Here is a 14,431-nt window from a genome sequence, read left to right on the forward strand (position 1 = left end):
CAGAGGCTGATGGTACAGATAAGCAGCAGGGGCGTCACATGACCAACCATGCAACTCCCCTAAAGTCCTCAGTAGCTACTTTCTCCTAAACACAATGAAGTACCTAGTCAGGGCAAAGGTACTCATCTTTTTCAGTTTTATATGGCAAAAAGAAGTCATTTGTAAAATAGTACATAGGGTGGAGGGGAGGGACAGGTATCAGTATTTTCTTTTGGTCAGTTGTAGGGCTTAAACTCAGGGCCTGGGTTTTGTCCCTGAGAGTTTTTTTTTTTTTTTTTTTTTTTTGCTGAAGGCTAGTGTTCTACCACTTTAAGACACAGCTCCACTTCAAGGTTTTGAGTGGTTAATTGGAGGTAAGTGTCTCGGGGATTTTTCTTTGCCTGGGCTGGCTTTGAATTATGATCCTCAGATCTCAGCCTTCTGAGTAGCTAGGATTACGGGCATGAGCCACCTGTGCCCAGCTAGGTTATCAGTATTTTTAAATGCCTGCAGCAAGGACATGGATACTTCCCACTGATAATCAGAGTGTAGAAGTTGTGCACGGGCTTATTTAAAAATCAGCATTTGTTAATCATAGTAATGATTAGAGCTAATATTCTCAGAGCCCTTCTGATAGATGAGACATTAAGTCAAATGCTTTATGCAAATATGTCCTTTAATCCTGACCGTTGCCTTGCAAGGTATTTTATCATTCTGATTTTACAAAAACAAAACAAACCACGGAGAACTGAAGTCATTTGTCCAAGTTCAAATAGGAAGCAAAGAGTGGAGTTGTGATTTATTTGTACCCAGGGTATGTGAGAGTGGCCAGCTCTATACTAAGATCAATATACATACACATCACATGCTGAACTTGAATTTAAATGATCACCCAAATGTCTGCATACTGGTAGATGATCAGTAACAGAAGAATATTTTATATATATGTACATATTATAATACATATTTATGTAGATATATGTATAACTATCTCTATGTGTATATATATATGTATGTATGTGTGTATCCAGGACACATGAATATGTATATATACAAATATACATATACCTATACATATATATACTATATATGTATATGTGTGTGTGTGTATATATATATATATATATATAAATTATAAAATCAGGACATAATGTCAAGAAGGAAATTCATCTTCAAGTGTAGTTCTGCAGTTACCACTTTTTACAGACCCTTCCTGGTTTACTGAGTATGTTTACTCAGCACCCACAGGTTGGTTCTGCCAGGTCTCAAGGGGCCAAAGGGGCAGGCAAAGGGAACCATCAGGCTGTCCTCTATATAGTTCTGTCTCATTTGCTCTCTTGATTGGCTCATGATATCAGAGAAGCCCTTAAGGAGGGAGCAAGTCCACTTTCAGTGTGTACTGTTGCTATCTGTAATTTGTGGCAACTCTCAGTGCCAAGTGGGGCTGAGAAGCACAACATAATAATTAAAAGGCTGACAAACGATCACTAATTAAGTATAAATGTATTGCTGAAAAATGGATTTGGAGTCCAAGCAAAACAATAAGGCGTGTTCTCCCAGCAAGAAAGCTCTGAGCTCTGTAGACTTAAATACGCTGGTTTTTAAAAATCATATTTCATATGGCAGCTATTCGTAACCCATACATTTGAATCTTCATTTAATGATAAACACAAGGAAGGGTCATCCTGTTTTGAAAAAACAACAAACAAAATTTAATTTTCTCCCCCTCTTGCAATGTTTCCTCTCCGTTGCAAGTGATCTTGTTTGGATGACCCCTGTTCCAAGAACCCCGCTGGGACAGAGCCTTTGTTGGTACAACTTAACTCCTACCTTTGTAGTCCCTGCCTTTGTGTACCACAGCACAGGCTCCAAGCAGCACTGGGACTTGCTGCTGACAAGACAGAGGCGTGCAGTACAGCCCTTGCCCTGTGCTGCTCTCTAGCAGGAAAACATACCCTCAATGACTTTCCTGTCATCTCCCTGACCTGCTTTCCTGTCTGGTACTCACACATGGCCGCAAGAAGCTGTTTCAAGGTCCAGGTCAGAGTTTTGCTCACCAGGCTCCTTAGAGTTCTATGATGATATTATTCACTCCTCTGACCACAGAGTCCAGGGAAAACATTTTCCTTGCCTGAGCTCAGAACTGCAGTGAAGAGAGGAGGATGGATTGATAAGCTCGGCTCTCTGTCCAAAGGACCCATGCTTGACATGAATGCCATAGCTTCTATCTCCTACGGTCAGGAGAGACATTGCGAATCAACTAAGTCATGTTCTCAGGACCCGCTTTTTATATGTATTATTTGTTTTCTTGTGGTGTTAGGGATCAAATCTAGGCTGTTACATGCTAGGCACACTGAACTATATCCTTAGCCCTAAGGAATGAATTGAGGTTTTGTTGTTACTATTGTTTTGTTTTCTGGCTTTATAAAATAGGATCTCACCTGGCAGCCCAAAGTGGTCTAAAATTCAAGGTTCTCCTGACTTAGCTTTCCAAGTGCTGGCATGATAGGCATGTGCTATTGTTGTAAGGTATGTCAGATGCAAATCCAATCACAAGAAAACAAAGAAAGCCCCATCTTTAGAGGCCAAATGGGGAGTCTTTATTAAAAGGCCAGTGTCAGCAGATGGACTCTTGTCTCAAAGATCTGCAGCCCAGAATAGAATTTACACAAAGTTTTTCAAGACAAAATCTACATGCTGGGGTAGAGACCAAGCCTTAACGAAAGCAGACCTTATATGGACATACTCAGGTACAAGCTCAGGTACCAGCAGAACTTTTCTTTTCCATCTAGGGAAGATACACCTCAGCCTTTCCATCTGGGGAAGTCTTAAAGGATACTCAGAGGCAGGGGGTTCAAGCCATTTAAACCTTTCCTACAGCTAGGACATCTACATTTCTCTGAAGCAGAGTTCTCCTAACTCACCCTGAGCTAGACATCTGATCCAGTGAATGGCTTCTCTCACCTCTAGACTTTTCAGCACTGGGTGGAAAGCTCCCTCCACCCAGCAAGAGGCCCCAGGATGGCTATGAGAAGTTCCTTAGATTCAGCCTCTTCACTTCACTACCAACACCCTTCTTCTTCTTCTTCTTCTTTTTTTTTTTGTCAGTCATGGGCTTGAACTCTGGGCCTGGGCGCTGTCCCTCAGCTCTTCCGCTCAAGGCAAGCACTCTACCACTTGAGCCACAGGGCCACTTCTGGTTTTCTGGTGATTAATTGTAGATAAGAGTCTCACAGTCTCAGGGACTTTCCTGCCTGTGAACCTCAGATCTCAGCCACCTGAGCAGCTAGGATTAAAGGCGTGAACCACTGAGCCCTGGCACCAACCCTTTTCTTAAAAGAGCTTTTAAGATAGTTATTACCAATGACTGGAATTGCCACGTGACAAGACAATACTATTTTTTTTTTATCTCAGTTGTAGGCTGTAGAAACTTCCTTTTTTTTTTTTTTTGCCAGTTCTGGGGCTTGAACTCAGGGTCTAAAACTGTGCCTGAGCTTCTTTTGCTCAAGGCTAGCACTCTACCACTTGAGCTGCAGCACTACTTCTGGCTTTTGTGTTTAGGTGGTACTGAGGAATCAAATCCACGGCTTCATGCATGCTAGGCAAACAATCTACCATGAAGCCACATTCCCAGCCCCTTTAGAAACCTTTCATAAGAGCCTTGAGATGTTTCCATCCATTTCAGATTAAGGATTGAAATACCGTGTGTTATCACAGACACAAACACACATACACACATTATTCTGAAAAATTTTGATCTTTTATAATCTCAGCTCTTTCACTTAGGAACATGAATAATAAACTTCTGGCTGTGAAATAATATCCTATGGTAATCCTCTGAGTAATCACCTTGTTAATAAATATCTAAAGACCACATTTTTCTTTGGACTTCCAGCTTCCATGGGAACATTCTGATTATGACATAATTTTTAAATTAGTGGGTTTAGTCACAGTTTTATATGAGTAAATGTCAAGCTTCTTACTAATTAGCAACTTCTGGAAATCCACAGTAGTATTAATTTTTTTAACTGTACAGAGAATTAATATGGACTGGGGGAAGAAAAGACAAAATTTTCCCTAGGGGTACTTATTTCTATGAAACTCAGCACAAAGAAAAGAAAAACCAACCTATTTTGAGGGTGTATTTAGAAAGGATTACAAAAGATGTGTCACTGTCACAGAAACGAAGTGAAGCATACATTCACTGTGGAATGCTCTCTGTCACAGCTAAATTCCCCCATGACATTTTTCTGGTTGCGGCTGCTCAGATTACCCTTCTTGCCTTTGATTTGGCCAAATGCACTTTTCCAACAGTTCTCAGTTAATCAGGTTGTATGATCTCTTTAATGATGGTCCCACTCAGGTTGCTCTCTTTCACTTTAGAGGACAATGGACAATGTAATTGTAAGGTCCACTCCCTTGGATGGCGGATGGCGAGCAGATTCTACCTTTTTCCCAGCCCAGTCTCCGCCCAGTACCTAGACAACTGGCACACCTGAAGAGGTCACACTCACTGAGGCCACTCCTTTCTCCCACCTGTTCCCATCTCCCCTACCTGGTCCCACCTCCCTTTACCTGGCCACAACTTCCCCTGCCCCTACCCTAGGTAAGGCATGGCCAGGGACCAGACGCCCTCTTTCCCAGCCACGTGGAGTGCCAACCTAGCCCGATGAATAAACCTACCCCTTACCTGAATACCACATGTGCGGTGGTGTTCTCGCTGGCAGCCTCTTTAAAAACCTAACAGTAATATTGAGGCCCTTAAAAGCTGCCCTAAAAGAGATCTCTTACCTACCTCAGTGCTTAATAATATCCATCTTGCTTTCTCTGCTACTCTTTTTTTTTTTTAATTGTTGGTCATGGGAGCTGAACTCTGGGCCTAGGCGCTGTCCCTCAGCTCTTCAGCTCAATTCTAGTGTCCTACCACTTGAGCCACAGTGCCACTTCTGGCTTTTTTCTGCTGATGTGGTGCTGAGGAATCGAACCCAGGGCCTCATGCATGGGAGGCAAGCACTCTACCACTGAGCCACCTTCCCAGCCCACCCCACTACTCTTGGTGGAGTAGAAAGCATATGCGAGAGGCTGCTAAATCTCAAGCTCGAGAACATGAGAGGAAACATGCCTCAAATCTTTAAGAAGCCAACCTGTAAAACCGTTAAAGTCTGAATTCTTCTCTAGCTCTGCTTCTATTGTTTATGCCTACTGTAAGCATGTTGGAGTGTTTGGGTCCTGGCAGCCATGAAAAACACCTTCTTATCACCACAGATGTCTTTTCTTCTCTTGTCCTAGGCATGTCAAACTACAGGACAGGCCAGAGCTCTGTTTAGGAAGTCCAGTACAGATGTTTCAGGATAACAGCTCCCAAAGGTTCCAGATGGCAGCTAATAAAACCAAAATAAAGGTAGCTTCCACCAAGGGAGGGATGGACAGGGGAGGAGGGGCAAGAAAGAAGGTGGGTGAGGTTTAGGTGGTGGTGTTGCCATTAGTAGGAAGACAATGGGGCCACAAAGAGAAGCTCCAGCTGCAGGCCAAGGAGCTCCTGCCTGTTCTCTGGGTAAAGTCACTCTGGAAGCTCTCTCATACTATATAACACCTTGGGACACTGCGATCCTCCTGGACAGAGACAGAAGCCATTTCCCCACGGTCTAGGTACTACTTTCAGGAGGGGGGAAGGTGTTATACTCTCACCACTGTGAGGCCCCGCCCACCTTCAGCTGCATCCTGGCATCTGAACCGTACCTCCCAGAGGCCTTCACCTCCACTGCCATGCACTGCCAAGGCAGACTTTACACTGCAAAAGTTCATTCCTGTTGAAAATGGTAATATCCAAAAAGCGACATTACAGTTTTTGCATAATGATGCAAAACACATTTGATTTCCTATTGCTTTGTGAGAAAGCTTGATCTAATTCAATTCTTTGTTTTGATATAATTCCTGTAATTCCTTATCCCTGAATATTTCTGTTTATGGTTTAATCACCTTTGTAGAAATTTATTCTTTTTAGTAGCCTGTACAATTTATACATATTAGAAGTAAATTACAAACAGTGAGATTTTATATGAAAGGAAATGTGACATGGTATTCTGTGATGAGGAAATGATTAATAGTTTATAAGTATACCAACAAGATACACAACAATAGCTCCTATCAACCGTCTTCCCTCCTCATAATTATCAATCACACAATCTGTTGCACAAAAAGAACTCTCAATCTAATAGTGATACTGTTTTTATCTATAGCATCCAGGACACAGTCCAAATACACAGCCTACCACCATACTAGAACATGGCTTCCTTGAAGGCAGAGAATGTTGTCAGTAGTTTGCATTCTCCAACAACCTACCTCTACAAGTAAACCTAACCAGCCAGGGGAGGCAAGAACAGCTTATAGATGGCCAAGCAGTTCCCATTTGTCTCTAGGAATTCTACAAGCAATCTCTAAATAACTTGGCTCAGGTCAGAAACCAAAATGGGTCTCCCAATTCCCTCCTCACCACAGTGAAGACCAAGGTCCCTAGTGCCAGTCTCCCTCAGTCAAGGGGAAATGGCATCACTGAATTCCCTCTTTCATGACCAGAAGTCAGCCACTACTGATGACCTCAGATTCAAGATAAAATATGAGGCCAGGGAAAATTTTATTGAGAGGATAGAACAAAGCAAGAGACAAAACTCAAGCCAAAGTGGGCTTGAAGCCCAGGGAGTTTCATTCTGTTTTGGGATTGTGGATCTTACTTTTACAGTAAATGATCACTGGCATTGTCTGATAGATCAATGTTTCTGTAACTAGGGTTAGAAATCAGGTACTTTTATGTAGCAATAACACTTGAATTGACTTTTTTTGGGGGGGGGTTCCCTGTGTTCTTGCAAAATGAACATTTGAAATTTAACCATTTGCAAAACAGGACAAAGGGAAGGGCAATCTTGCAAAACTTAGTCTTGTGGATTTGCAAAACAGTCTTGTTTTTTGGAAAACAACTAGTCTCTCAAGACTGATGACTTTGGGGGGAAGGTCAACTCCTCCTCACTTGTATATTTTCTTGGATGGCAGTTTGCAATCCTATATTGAAGCCTTGTGGTCTTTGTTGTTGTTGTTGTTTGTTTGATGAGGCTCCTCCATTTTCCTTTTACAGTACTGAACTGGGAAGAACTAGGTAGGCCTTGCCTGCTTGTTCATCATGTGGAAATTAAGGAGGATTCTATTCACAGAATAGGCAAGTTGCAGAGAGGAGAGGAGAGGTTAGAGACCCTTTTCCACTTTTAAATAGTGAACTTTCTTCTAGTAGCACACAAGCCTAGGCCTGCTAGAAACCAGGATGTACACAGGCAGCAAAACGTGTACGTTTATGGAAGGAGGATCTATGTGTCTGACAGGGATAGAGCAAAGAAAGGCAAAGACACAAAACCAGAGACTAGAGCAAAAAGTTCCTTCCTTAGAAAGGAGTAAGATTTTTCATCTCATCCTATTAGCCAGGAAAATGGTAGGTACTCAACAAACATCAGTTAAGCACGCAGTAGAAGTCTTTGTTGAATGTTTCTATTTCTCTATCTCTAGAATTCAAACTCTGATTAAAGCATCTATAAGGGCCTAACTCATACCTTTTACTGTTACACATGAAACCAAACTAACATAATAGGATGCCTTAAAGCCCTGAGATCCAGATAGATATTAAGCATCAAATTACCACTCAGATAGATATTAAAGGTAGCATCTGTATAAGAGTCATCTCTCCTTATTCACTGGAAACAAAGAACAAAGCCAACACCTAGGACCAAGAGCTGAGGGAGCTATTCTTTCAAAGCACCTGGACCATGAACCCATTCTTATGGATAATGTTCAAAGTTCATTCCTTTTCTCATTCCCTTTCCTTCTATGATTACACCAGTTACAACCAAGTTACAGAGTGCAGTCCTCACACATTGCCATTGATAGAAAAAGAACTAGTCAAAGACTATTTGAGCCATTTCTTTCCAAACCTCAGACAATGGGAAGAAGAAAAAAACCTCTCTATCAAGGAAGTTGAAATGAACAGATCTACAATAACCTTTTGGACAGAGGACAGGTGAACAGTCCAATTCTTCTCATAGAAATGAACAAAAATGTTCGTCATTATCCAATGTGACTCGAAAAGGCAACTCAGGGACATAACATTCAAATAAAAATGAGAGCTGGAGATAGATGGACTGATGTCTCATTCTCTCTCTGAAATACCTATACACATGCTCAAATGTATCACTGAATAATGGCTTCCTACCAAATGATGCAATCTTTAGTAGCTTCTTGCCAGTAGAAAGAAAAAAAGCAAAACAAGTCTGTGAAAGTAAAAGAATATAAAATATTACTACTTAATGTCAAAATACCCTCTACCTTTTATTACCTGGACTGTTAAGAGTCTAGAAAATAGTTTATCTTTATTAAAATAAAGAGTGAACATAAAGGAAATGATCATAAGACTCCATAATTAAAGCCCCCACTAGTTGACTAGTAATAACCTGATGAACTTTTCATTATTATAAACTTGCCTTTCATACTTTTAGCTTGAGTTCTTGTTTATTTGTTAAACTTCTACCATGTGCATGCTATCCCTGTGTTTGATGCTTGAAGAAGCAATGATTAATAAAAAGAAAATGGCCCTGTCATCATGGAATTCATGGTCAATCTGTCTTATAGTAACTGCACCTTATTTTATTCAATAACTAATATGTTAAGCAATACATTTTACGGCTATGGGAAAGAAGAGGCAGGTGGCAGGCCTCATTTTCTGACCTGGAAGATAAGAATGACATGGTAAATAATATAAATTTCAGGTCTTTGGGCAAGCTGGGCCAAAATATAAGAGGACCATGGAGTTGCAGGTGACAAGACAGAAATGAATAACAGATAAAATAAAGAGAAATAAGAGATTACACCATTTAAGTACTTTTGTTATTGAAATGCTAAGCAGTTTTCAGGACAGGGGGTATGAAATTTTGAAGAAATGAAATTATCTGGATGCGGAATAAAGAATGGAGTAGCTCAGCAAGAATGCTTTTTGCCCATCTAGTTAAAAGACTTTCAGAGGTAAAACAGGAATAAATGATGAATACCTATCCTAGTGACATGGTTCTTGGTAGAAATGGTTATTCTCTGAATATGTTTTATAAGAAATGCAAATCAGTCATGCTAATAAGTTACTGACAGGTAGAAATATGAAGGAGCAACTAAAAATCTAAGAGTAGGATATGGTCATGCAAATGGGCATATGCTCATACCCTTCCACCAAGTCCCAGAGATGACGTATGGTAAAATACCACACCATCTAGTTCCTTTACTAACCCTCACTATTGGATTCTAACCTGTTCTTTCTTTAAGAGAAAAATACCAGAGCAATGAATCTCATTGATCTAGGCAAAAGGGAATTTAATACTAATTTTAAAACAAAACAAACACTAACACAGACAAACACTTGAGGCAAAGTTCAAAAACAAAATGGTGAAAACCTAAGATAACTTACTCATTTAGCTGACACATGGCAGTACCGTAGTCAGTAGACTTCTCATACCTTAGGAAATAATCGGCACCTAACTATTAAAGCAAAATGAACTAAACTTGCCACTGAAAGGCAACCCTTCAGCCTCTAGAAAAGGCATTGTTAAGGAGTTCTTCAGCTCTTAGGTGAGCTCCTCCTTTTCAACTGGAACTTTATTCATAAAAGAAGCACACACTTAAAAAGAGAAGCCATACCAAGGTCAGCAGCAATCATCTTTACATGTCAGAGACAACGCATTTCTCTGGGAAAAGTCACTGCCCTGTTCCAGGAGACTTCAGTGTTCATTCTAGAACACATACTTATGACAATTCCTTATGACAGGAATTGATTCTTTCCTGTAAACTCTTTTCTTTTTGTGTCTTCCGGGGACTGGTAAAACCAGGTCTGCCAAACCCTCCCAGGCTTGTCATCTGCTCTATCTGTTCCGTGGCTGAAGCCCAAACATTTCTGCTATTATAGATGAGCTATTTTTATATATGTTTTATATCCAAATTCAGAAAAGGGTTGACAGAGAGTAAAGTAACATTAGACAGCATCTTTTAAATAGAATTCTATTTTCAGGTTCCAGGATATAGAATGGTTGCTTTTTCTGAATGAATAACTTTGATACCAGCATCTTCCTCTTCCTATGTATTTCTGAAGATGCCTCCTGGCCCCTGAAGGAAGGTGGCTCATTCATTTCAGTACTACGAGAAAGCAACTGGAGATTGGGGGTTTTGTCCCCAAAGACGCTGATTCCTATATCTTACTCTAAAGCCAATTATTCTGCAAATTACATCGACTGCTTGCATAATGTGCCATGGTGAGAATGTGTACAAGGATGGAAATCCATTACTATTTCTCCAAATGTATGCCTGTGGAATGAGACACAGAACCATCCTCATGTTTAAAGATAACAGGATGATGTAGTTGACAATAAAAAATAAAAAATAAAGAGCTCCACTGGCAGATAGTCTGGGTCTTTATTCCACCTAGTTAGCTGTAGGATTCTGGGTAAGCTAGTTGGTTTGTCTAGGTCTCTGGGCATTTATGACCTGATGGCAAGTGCTTCTGAAATCAGTTACATAGGATTACATATGTTCAAGACACTGTAGCCCAGGCTGCTCTGGACTTGTGATCCTCCTATCTCAGTCCCCTGAGTGCTAGTATACAGGATTTGCCACCATGCCTGACACATACTTCAAAAATAGTAATACCCTTATTGAAATATTCACATACCATACCGTTCCCTCATTTAAAGTGCAAATTCAGTGGGATTTAATTTATTTACCCAGTCATACAATCATCACTACAATTGATTTTAGAACCTCTTTACTCTTGCCTGGGTGGGGGGGTCTTTTAAAACTACCAAAGCTCATACTAAACCTCTCATCAATTAAATTATAGTCTCTGAGGATGAGTGACATAGACATCAGGTATTTGTGAAGTTACCCAGGTAATTGTAATGCTCAACTAAGTTTTGAAAGCAAAGCTACTTGCAGGCCATGTGAAGATTACATGGAAAACACACATATTAAGAAAGAGCAGATCCTTAACATAGACATGAGCTTATAATACAGGCACTACTACAGAAATGGTGAGAATGTTCATACTGGGAACAAATGCAACCGAAGGGCCATTGAAAGACTTACGCTGGAACTTTCATGATCTGTACTATATACCCTGAGTATCTGAAATAAAGACAAGAGTGTTAGACTGGGCAGAGACCTGGAAAGGATAGGAATCCTCAACTTACCTATCAATCACATTCCCAGTTGTTACCAAACTTGCTGGCCTTTTCAGAAGCTCCTGGCTAGAAGGGATACGCACTTGTGAATTTGTTTTTTCCTATTCTGAGTTGACTGTCTACTCCACCACAATACTCTGTATGCAGCGTAACACAACACTTACTACCCAAGATTAGGTATAAGTACTTGTTCTCCCTCACCATAGTGACCAACTGTAGAAAACAGAAACCATGTTATATTTTTAAAAATCTCAAAATCCTAGTACATGCATGGGCAAGGAAGAGGCAAATATTGGTTGGCTAGAACCACAGTGAATTCACAAATGCTGTCAACCAGGAAGAAAGGAGGAAGAACACACGTGTTCCAAAGATCTCAGAACACTTAGTGGCCACCGTAGCTCAAAGATGACTGGCAAGCAAGACCTGCAATTTTGCTCTACAAGCACATCGTGAGGGAAAACACTCTGGGCACTTAATGACTCCAGTGAATAAGTGGCACACGCACACGTTGTTATTAAGCACCTTGAATGATGTATTACCAACACTGAGATCAAGAAGAAAAAATTGTCATCCAGGGGGAAAAAGATTAATTAGTATCAATTAATTTTCTTTTACAGGAGCAGATTATGCAGAAGTCTTTGGGCTTCTGAGGAAAACTTGGGAAGATTTTACAGTACACAGAAATTTGCATATACTCTGGGAGCAAAAAGCAAGTCCTCATGCTGGTTACCTGGGGTATGTTCAAGATAAAGTACAAAGGAAGGTGGCATTTCTGTTAGCATGGAGTCCTGGGGGTGGGAATGAAAGAAAAGCTGGCATTACAAAGAATAGAGAAAGCTCAGGGATTCAAAAGAAACAAAATTATAATTACAATAGAGCTGTGTGGTTATACAATGTGCAATACTACTAAGTACCCTCTCTGGAAAGAGGGTTCTTTGAAAAACCAAATGTTGAAAAGATCAGAAAGCAAGTTAACAAAAGCTATTAGGTAAAGTCCATTAGAGGAAGAATTCCTTTTCCTTAAGATCTTCCTTCAAGTACAAGATAATCGTGTTTGACTTGTAGGACAGGAATAGAATATAAGAGGCTCCCTTGTCTAACAAACTGAGGCAAATCATTTCTTTAGTCTTTGCTTTTCATTTCTAAAATAAAGGCTTAGACCAAAAGAGTGTGTTCCCAAGTTTGTTTGTTTTTTTTTTTTTCTGGAAGACGTAGATAAAACTACATAGGTTTCTGCATTACAGCATTTGGTGGAAGGCTAACTGATATAAATAAAGGCAATTTTCAAGAGGGGACTATAACCTGTGGTATTTCGTTAACTACAAAATTCTTTTCAGATATACTATATCGAGTGATTACTCAACACAAATTAGGAAACTAGATGGTAAAGATTTTTCCAAGTCTTTTTTAGGGATTATAGTGTCCTGATTCTAAATTATGGTCACTTGAAACCAACACTTCGATATAACATTATCAATAATCAACAAATTAAGTTAACAATTTGCACTTGGCAAAAAGCAGAAGCAAAAATCTCCAATTTCAAAGCAGGGCAAGGAATCAGCAGCTGACCTTTTTCTCTGCACACATATACATATACTTCCTCTTTTTTTTTTTTAATTACTCCATGCTGAGGATGGATGAATGGGTAGATTAACCTGCATTTCCAATTAATACTTGTTCTATTTACTGGATATATCTATCACCTTCTAGCTTCTAGACATGTTTATGAATAAGATATGAGAAAAAAAGACTGGGCTCTCTCTCTCTCTCTCTCTCTCTCTCTCTCTCTCTCTCTCTCTCTCTCTCTCTCTCTCTCTGCTCTTTTCTACCTCTCTCTGCTCTTTTCTAGCTCTTTCCTCTCTCTTCCTCTCTTTCCCAGCTCTCTCTCATTCCCGGGCCATTCCCAGCTATGTGGAGTGCCAACCTTGCCTGGTCCCAGCAGGTCTACTGAATAAACCTACCCCTTACCTGAAAAAAAAAAAAAAAAAAGAAAAAAAGACTGTACCATAAAATTGTCAAAAATTGCCAGTATTGCCAAAAAAATATGTGCACGTGTGTGCGTGTGTGTATGCACATGCACGCACGCGCACACACACACACACACACACACACTATATATATATACCATCATGATATCCAACTGTGCAATTTGTCAGTATTCTCTATGCAACCCATACCTTGTAGTTTTTCTTCCTACCCTCTGCACCACTCCTACTATCCTAAATCCTAAAATATAACCCAAAATTTAAAGCAGATTCATGGAAAGAAGCACAATGGGAGAAAGGGTCTGATTTACCACATCATTTCTTTTCACTCAAGAAATATAAAGAGGTAGCATTGTTCAAGATGCATTGTACACAGAAACTGATATACTGAAATGAAACTCTGCACAACTATTTAAAGAGTGTATTAATTAATTGCCAGTGGCTCACATCTGTAATCCTAGCTACTCAAGAGGCCGAGATCTGAGGATCACAGTTCAAAGCCAGCCCCAGCAGCAAAATCTGTGACTCTGTTATCTCCAATTAACTGCCAAAAGGCTAGAGGTGGAACTCTGGTTAGCTGTAGAACCCTAACTTTGAGCAAAAAGCTCAGGGACAGCTCCTAGCCCCTGAATTCAAGCCCCAAGACTGGCACCAAATAGATACAGGCAGAAAAACAGACTATATATATATATATATATATATATATATATATATATATATATATATATATATGTCTCTTTCATAAGCTATTGCCGAAGTACCTAAAAGAAGAGGTAATTGGGTGGCCATTTGGGAGCAAGTGGTCAGCAACTAGAACAGGTCTTCAATCACTACAAAAAACAACTTGTCTCTTATTAAAGCAGCATGACTGCTAAATGCTAGACAAGGCACATCATCTCCTCTTTGCAGTTCCAGAAAGTAGCTTTTACTCATCCTCATTTTTTAGGGATTCCCACCCAAAATAAAATAAAATAAACTCCCCACCCCCAAGTCTGAAAGCTACTAAGTGGTGGGCCTAATCTGTCCAAGACCAAAGGCAGGCTCACAACTGCCTGACTTGGGGCTAGAAAACCTGGTCTCAGGAAACAATCATTCACATAGAGCTCTTAAGTGTGAGGAACCCAGGTCCCCCTGCTAGGATGCAGAGCCCCAAATAGTGTAGGTTTCCATTTTCTCAGATCCAACGAACCCTCTGAGGATGTCTGAGGGAGATTT

At 40.2% G+C, this 14,431-nt stretch overlaps 1 protein-coding gene across 17 annotated transcripts in view; it reads right to left on the bottom strand.

Annotated features, from left to right (window-relative positions):
• Fhit (fragile histidine triad diadenosine triphosphatase) overlaps positions 1 to 14,431 on the bottom strand; it is a 1,320,449-nt gene that overhangs the window by 741,895 nt on the left and 564,123 nt on the right. The window contains exon 1 of one of the 17 annotated variants that reach the window (XM_070018850.1): positions 9,700 to 9,760. The exons of 15 other annotated variants lie outside the window; for them this stretch is intronic. The gene's annotated coding sequence lies outside the window, so the exon portion shown is untranslated. Of the gene's footprint in view, positions 1 to 9,469; positions 9,556 to 9,699; positions 9,761 to 14,431 lie in introns of those variants that run through there. One more of the 17 variants, XM_070018851.1, reaches the window with a different exon arrangement.

The sequence above is a fragment of the Dipodomys merriami genome, unplaced genomic scaffold, assembly GCF_024711535.1.
Source record: "Dipodomys merriami isolate MVZ:Mamm:240054 unplaced genomic scaffold, mDipMer1.0.p SCAF_13, whole genome shotgun sequence".
Lineage (NCBI taxonomy): Eukaryota > Metazoa > Chordata > Mammalia > Rodentia > Heteromyidae > Dipodomys > Dipodomys merriami.